We start from the raw sequence: 7,784 nt of genomic DNA on the forward strand, positions 1-7,784 counted from the left end.
CCCCAGGTTGTAAATGTTCACATATTCATAATATAGGAATGAGTCTGGTAAATATTAGTTTCAATTTATATTTAAACTTGGAGTTGAGTCACCTATTGAAAACCTCAGCATTCGCCTAATTCTGTTTTTCTATTACATTGTTATATTAGCATATCCAAGTACACTTTAAGGGGTTGGTAGTATATAACTTAACAATTTCTTAGTGATGAAAATGTGATTGATCTTTAGTCCCATGAATTTATGGCTATAATTGTTGAAACTGAGCAGAAAAAAAATCAGAGAGATTGAGAATATCCAAGAAGACAATGCATGGTTTCATTGTAGTGTTCTTTTCCAAGATTCAGCTGTGACTGCAATTGTTTTCAAATACCTTTCCTAATACCCTATTTTTAGACTAGGTCCCACATTGAGTGTCCATGTCTAGACTGGTCACCTTATCTGCACTTCCAGGACTCATTGGGACACACCCTACCTGACACCAATCCATACTATTTCTCATTTATCCAACATCTCCATCAAGCACTGTATACTGCACAGGTTTGGGCTTGGACCATAATACACATCCTGGAAACCAGCCCAATCTCCTCTGTGAATTTGACTAATAACAGGAAAATTATTCCTGGTATTGAAAACCTAGCCCACTACAAAGAATTTTGGAGAAGAACTTATAAATTCCATGTTACTAAATATTTGTCATCATACTCACAGGTAATTGTAGCCCTCTCCTCTAATCAAGTGTGTGGGTTTATGTACCAGATGCTATCTGAGGTGATCTCTGGCCTCATCAGGCCAGAGCACTGAAGCTAAGGGGATGGGGCGAAAGACAGGATGAGGGAGTACAATTGCTGCTTCTTTCTTGGCAGAGCCAGTAGAAGGCTCAGTAGGCAAATGGAGGTGCAGCAGAGCTTCTGGAGGTGAAAGCTTTGTGAAAGTATCCTCTTCCCAGGTAGAGTAACAGCTCTTACATGACAGATGTTCTCAGGCTATTGAGTTATTCTCACACACCTTTATTCCTTCTAGATAGGATCTTATATATAGTTTTGGAGTGGGTTGGAGTCTGACAGGAGGTGTTTCCTGTTCGCTTTTTCTGAGATGTAAGAGATACCTCATATACATGGGGAGGGACTAGGGAGCATTGCCCCTATTTGACTAATGACCATGGTTCTCACTGTGGGGGGCTGTGGCTACATGGCAGGGACCTGGTGTTAGGAGCAGGTGAAGCTCCTTCTGTCCCTTTTGGGTCCCTGGACCTTGCAACCAACTCAACTTTACCGAGCTACCTTTCTCATTCCACCACCCCATAATTCCTCCTTTTCATTTTATAAAGGAGAGGTGTCATCAGAATAACTGTATCCTATGTTGGGAACAGGTTGATACTGAACCAAGATCTGATAAATAGTCATCTTTGCAATGCTACTCATGTGCTGCTTTAGAAAATGAATGAGGCAAGATGACAAAAGAAGCAAGGGTCCAACAACCAGTATGTGCCAAGGATGGAAAGAAGCCCAGCTACCAAGGGTTTAAAGTAGCAAGAAGGATTTTTGGGAGCACAGCATGGCAGGAGGTTCCCCCAGAGTTCTTTGAGCATTTGTACATCTTGTTCTACCAGCCAGATTCAATGGCATAGAAACAACATTCCTGCACAAGCAAAACACAAGTCCCTTCCCTGTTAAGCAATCTTTAAGTTCAAGGCCCTCCATTTTTGGAGAACAATTCCTCCTAAGGAGGATATCTGGCATTATAGAGGCTCAAAGCTGTCTGCAGTTGAGGCCAGTTCCTGGTCTAGATTGAACTTGAAGTTGCTAGACAGATATTGTATTTGGACAAGGGCTGATCCAGTGGTTCCTGCTACACCCAGGGAGACAGCAAGTCACAGTCCAATGAGCAGAGGAATGAAGATCTCTCTCTTATTTTGGCTTCTTCTTATCTGTAAGGTGAGTTCTTCAGGTTCATAGAGATAAAACTGGGGAACAATTATCATAGGGGTGCAGGATCCTTGAGAAGGGGGGTATGAGTTAATTCAGGCATCCTTAGTGCCTTTGCACCAGAGGAGAGCAGGAGGGTTAACGTATACTGACTTGGATATGGTGATATCATGGGAACATGTAATATGCGGTTTCAAGGAGGGCCCAAAAGGCAAAGAGGAGAAGTGTATGTCAAAGAGAGGAATGACTTGTGCTTTCCTTGTGGGTCTGTGTCCATGGAATTTATGAAAGGAAATGTTAAAGGGAATGGCTCTTAATAATGGTCAGAAGAGAGAAGCACAGAAAAAGCATTGGGAAGAGTCGGGATGGAGGTTTAAGGGAAGGGAGTCAGTTGCATGTTGATGTACATAGCCAGGAGAGAATAGCTTGGAGTTTCTTCTGAGAATGATTTTCCTGTTGAAGACTATTAACATGGGTAAAACCGATTTGTAGGTGGTAACAAGCTCATGGGAGACATATAGGCTAGCTATGCGGTATTTGGCATAAATATTATGGTAAAGTTTACATACAACTATGGTTTGCCAATGTTCATTAAATAGATTGCCAAGGGTCAGCCCTGGCAGGGGTTCTTTTTTCTAGTAGGTTTTTTCTTTAAGCAGCAGAAGGGAAGAGTATCAGCAAAGGGTAAGACTTGGTCTTATGAGATATTTAGAGATGCTGTATAATAATAAGTTTACTTATCTAAGTCTAAGTCACCTTGCTACTGTAGTTGAGCTACATTCTGTGATCCTCTACAGTCAGAAAACTGCAGTTTCTGGCTCTTAGCCCCCTTCCTAAAACAGCAAAAGATTAAGTAAATAGCCTTTGTACTGTCTCAGAAGCAACTGCAGGAACCCAACTTTCGACCTGCTAGTAGGAAGTCCTAGGATGAAAAGGGGAAGGGACAATTTGAAACCTAATTATAGAGTTAATTACAAAGTTGTAAAAAAGGGAGCTTGTGGAGGGCATATTGCCTGGGCAGCAGTCACCCCCATTTAATGGGTATCCTTCCAGGAGATCTTTCTGTCCCTTTGGATGTAGTACTTCATCTGCCCCCTCCTCTGTCTCTGTCCTTGATCTGCCAGGTAAAGGTGGATCATTTTCTTGATTGGTGGGGTGATGTCAGACATTGCTGGCAGGAAACCAGATGTGCTTAGCCTGGTCCTATGGAAAAACACAAGTTAAAGTCCTCTTGATTGTAAGGAAGGGATCTGGTTTCTTCCAAAGGATCATGCCATTGTATTAGTATAGCAAGGGGTTGTTAATTTTGGTGTGTGCCAATGGAGGGAGATAGGAGGGGATATTTGGGGTTTTGTAGATGTTAAATATGTTTAGTGTAATCAGAGTCGTCATTAATTTTATATTGGGGTGTAGTAGGTGGTTGTCTTTTGTTTTAGAAGTTGGGCTTTTAGGGTTTGATGTGTTCTTTTTATTATTCCGTGGCCTGAATGTTGTCCCCATATGGTAGACAATTTCAAAATGTGTGCAGAAGGTTTTGAACTGAGAGCTAGTGAAGGCAGGGCCATTATCAGTTTTTATCTGTTGAAGAACGCCCATGATGGCAAAGGTGGAGAACATATGGTGAACTAACCTTTTTAAGTTTTCATTTGTTTTGTCTGTAGCCTATATAAAATGGAAGTATTTATCTATGGTAGCAACAACATATTTCTGTCTACCAAATTTAGGAATATGGGTGACATCAATTTGCTGTGAGGCAATGAATTTGAGGCCTAGAGGATTGGTGCCCATCAATTGCAAAGATGGGGTAGTAATAAGGGATACACATGTTTTTATTATCTTTCGGAGTTGAGCAAGTGGGATGTGGAGAAAGCAGGTATGAAGCCTCTTTATATTTGTGTGTGTGCATGAATGGAATTGATCAACTTGCTCAGTGGAGGCTATGAATGTTCCTGTTGAGACAGTTTGGTTAGCGAGTGCATTTCCCTCAAATTTGGCAGGGGACTGTGATATCTGATATGCTGTATGTGGGTGGGAGAAGTTCTTTCCTGTAGGAGGGTGGAAAGCTGTAGGGGTAGAGGGGAAAGTGGTTGGCATCTAATTTGACAATTGATCTTGATAGCCAGGGGACCAATTTGATAGCATATACATACACTGTCTGTAAAGAGGGTAACAGGGCCCTTTACTTCTTTGAGAGCTAGATAGATAACATATAATTCTTTATATTTGGGAAAGTGATGGGGTAGTTGTCTGAATCAGAAACTAGGGGGTTCAATCTCAGCAGATTAGTACATTACTGCTGTAGTTCTCATCTTTTGCCCTTTGGTAGATATTAAGGGGCTCCAGTTATGGACATTTTTTGAAAATAGTTTGTGGACAGCTATCACAATGTAGGGAGTTCAGAGGCCACTTTTTTGTCAGGAAAATGGTTGTCAATTTGTTCTGGGAATCCTATTAGGCTGATAGAATAGCAGGAGTGAATTTTGATTTGTCATTAAATATCAGAGAAGGAGAAGGGGATGACAAGAATGACAGATTCTTTTTCTATGGTTTGTAGCGATCTGCCCTGTCATTTTAAATCGTACTAGAGAGTGCATATACCTCATTTAAAATTTGGCATGTGCCACCTATCATGGTGTGAAGCCATTCCAGCACCCCTTGGTGTTGGTATAGGGCTTCCACAAGTGTATGTGAGGAATTAAAGATAAGGAGCTGTATAAGAATTGTTGGGTCATACCTTGGACATTGACAAAATTTAGAGCTTGGATTAATTTAGGGGATAGTGTTGTTGGGGAGGAGGGCCTTTTATCTCCTTTAAGGAGGATAAATAGGTGTTGAAGAGTGTTTGTGGGAAGGAGAAGTCAGGATCAAAGACAATTAAGGCTACCCAAAAGCTCTGAAGGGAAGCAAAAAAGTTAATTTTTTTGAGGGAAGGAAAGGGAGAAGGTGTTGAGGAGCACCTTAAGGTAAGGGAGATCATTAGACACTGAGAAAGCATTTGACAAGATTCAACACCCCTTCATGATAAAAGTCCTGGAAAGAATAGGAATTCAAGGTCCATACCTAAACATAGTAAAAGCCATATACAGCAAACCAGTAGCGAATATTAAACTAAATGGAGAGAAACTTGAAGCAATTCTACTAAAATCTGGTAATAGATAAGGCTGCCCACTCTTTCGCTACTTATTCAATATAGTTCTTGAAGTTCTAGCCAGAGCAATCAGGCAAAAAAAGGGGAATCAAAGGGATACAGATTAGAAAAGAAGAAGTCAAAATATCACTATTTGCAGATGATATGATAGTATATTTAAGTGATCCCAAAAGATCCACCAGAGAACTACTAAACCCGATAAACACCTTCAGAAAAGTGGCTGGGTATAAATTAACTCAAATAAATCACTAGCCTTCTTCTACACAAAAGAGAAACAAGCCGAGAAAGAAATTAGGGAAATGACACCCTTCATAATAGTCCCAAATAATGTAAAATACTTCGGTGTGACTTTAACCAAACAAGTAAAAGATTTGTATTGTAAGAACTCCAAGTCTCTGAAGAAAGAAATTGAAGAAGATCTCAGAAGATGGAAAGATCTCCCATGCTCATGGATTGGCAGGATTAATATAGTAAAAATGGCCATTCTGCCAAAAGTGATCTACAGATTCAATGCAATCCCCATCAAAATACCAATCCAATTCTTCAAAGAGTTAGACAGAACAATTTGCAAATTCATCTGGAATAACAAAAACAAACAAACAAAAAAAAAAAACCCACAGATAGCTAAAACTATCCTCAACAGTAAAAGGACTTCTGAGGGAATCACTATCCCTGAACTCAAGCAGTATTACAGAGCAATAGTGATAAAAACTGCATGGTATTGGTAGAGAGACAGACACATAGACCAGTGGAATAGAATTGAAGACCCAGAAATGAACTCACACACCTATGGTAATTTGATTTTTGACAAAGGAGCCAAAACCATCCAATGGAAAAAAGATAGCATTTTCAGCAAATGGCGGTGGTTCAACTGGAAGTCAGCATGTAGAAGAGTGCAGATAGATCCATGCTTATCACCCTGTAAAAAGCTAAGGCCAAGTGGATCAAGGACCTCCACATCAAACCAGATACACTCAAACTAATAGAAGCAAAAGTGGGGAAGCATCTCGAACACATGGGCACTAGAGAAAATTTCCTGAGCAAAACACCAAGGGCTTATGCTCTAAGATAAAGAATTGACAAATAGGGTCTCATAAAACTGCAAAGCTTCTGTAAGGCAAAGGACACTGTGGTTAGGACAAAACAGCAACCAACAGATTGGGAAAAGATCTTTACCAATCCTACAACAGACAGAGGGCTTATATCCAAAATATACAAAGAACTCAAGAAGTTAGACTGCAAGGAGACAAATAACCCTATTAAAAATGTGGTTCAGAGCTAAACAAAGAATTCACAGCTGAGGAATGCCAAATGGCTGAGAAACACTGAAGGAAATGTTCTACATCTTTAGTCATAAGGGAAATGCAAATCAAAACAAATCTGAGATTTCACCTCACACCAGTGAGAATGGCTAAGAACAAAACGCAGGTGATAGCAGATTCTGGGGAGGATGTGGAGAAACAGGAACACTCCTCCATTGTTGGTGGGATTGAAGACCGGTACAACCATTCTGGAAATCAGTCTGGAGGTTCCTCAGAAGATTGGACATTGAACTACCTGAGGACCCAGCTATACCCCTCTTGGGCATATACCCAAATGATGTCCCATCTTATAACAAAGATACATGCTCCACTATGTTCATAGCCGCCTTATTTATAATAGCCAAAAGCTGGAAAAACCCAGATGCCCTTCAACAGAGGAATGGATACAGAAAATGTGGTAATCTACACAATGGAATATTACTCAGCTATCAAAAACAGTGACTTTATGAAATTCATAGGCAAATGGATGGAACTGGAAAATATCATCCTGAGTGAGGTAACCCAATCACAGAAAAACACACATGGTATGCACTCATTGATAAGTGGATATTAGCCCAAATGCTCGAATTTCCCTAGATGCACAGAACACATGAAACTCAAGAAGGATGACAAAAATGTGAATACTTCACATGTGGTCCATACATATACAGCCATCAAACAAGATAAGATGGATGAAGCAAAGAAGTGCAGGCCAACAGGAACCGGATGTAGATCTCTCCTGGAGACACAGCAGAATACAGCAAATACATAAGCGAATGCCATCATTAAACCACTGAACTGAGAAGGGGACCCCTGTTGAAGGAATCAGAGAAAGAACTGGAAGAGCTTGAAGGGGCTCGAGACCCCATATGAACAACAATGCCAACCAACCAGATCTTCCAGGGACTAAGCCACTACCTAAAGACTATACATGGAATGACCCTGGGCTACAACCTCATAGGTAGCAATGAATAGCCTAGTAAAAGCACTGGTGGAAGGGGAGACCCTTGGTCCTGCCAAGACTGAACCCCCAGTGAACGTGATTGTTGGGGGGAAGGCGATAATGGGGGGAGGATGGGGAGGGGAACACCCATATAGAAGGGGAGGGGGAAGGGTTAGGGGATGTTGGCCTGGAAACAGGGAAAGGGAACGACAATCGAAATGTAAATAAGAAATACTCAAGTTAATAAACATAAAAAAAGGTAAGGGAGATCTCTGTTATTAAAATTACAATGGGCAGAATAACTTGGATTTTTTTGAGGGGCTATTTTGAATCTTCTGGCATATAGGGAATATATTGTCTGGTCTTTAAGTTGGGAGCGAAGGTAGGAGAGTCTCTCCATATTAAGATACCATCCATAAAGTGGTATATATTTAATACTTTATCTAAATAAGGTTTTAATGTAGTGG

The sequence above is a fragment of the Rattus rattus genome, chromosome X (assembly GCF_011064425.1).
Source record: "Rattus rattus isolate New Zealand chromosome X, Rrattus_CSIRO_v1, whole genome shotgun sequence".
NCBI classification, from domain to species: Eukaryota; Metazoa; Chordata; class Mammalia; order Rodentia; family Muridae; genus Rattus; species Rattus rattus.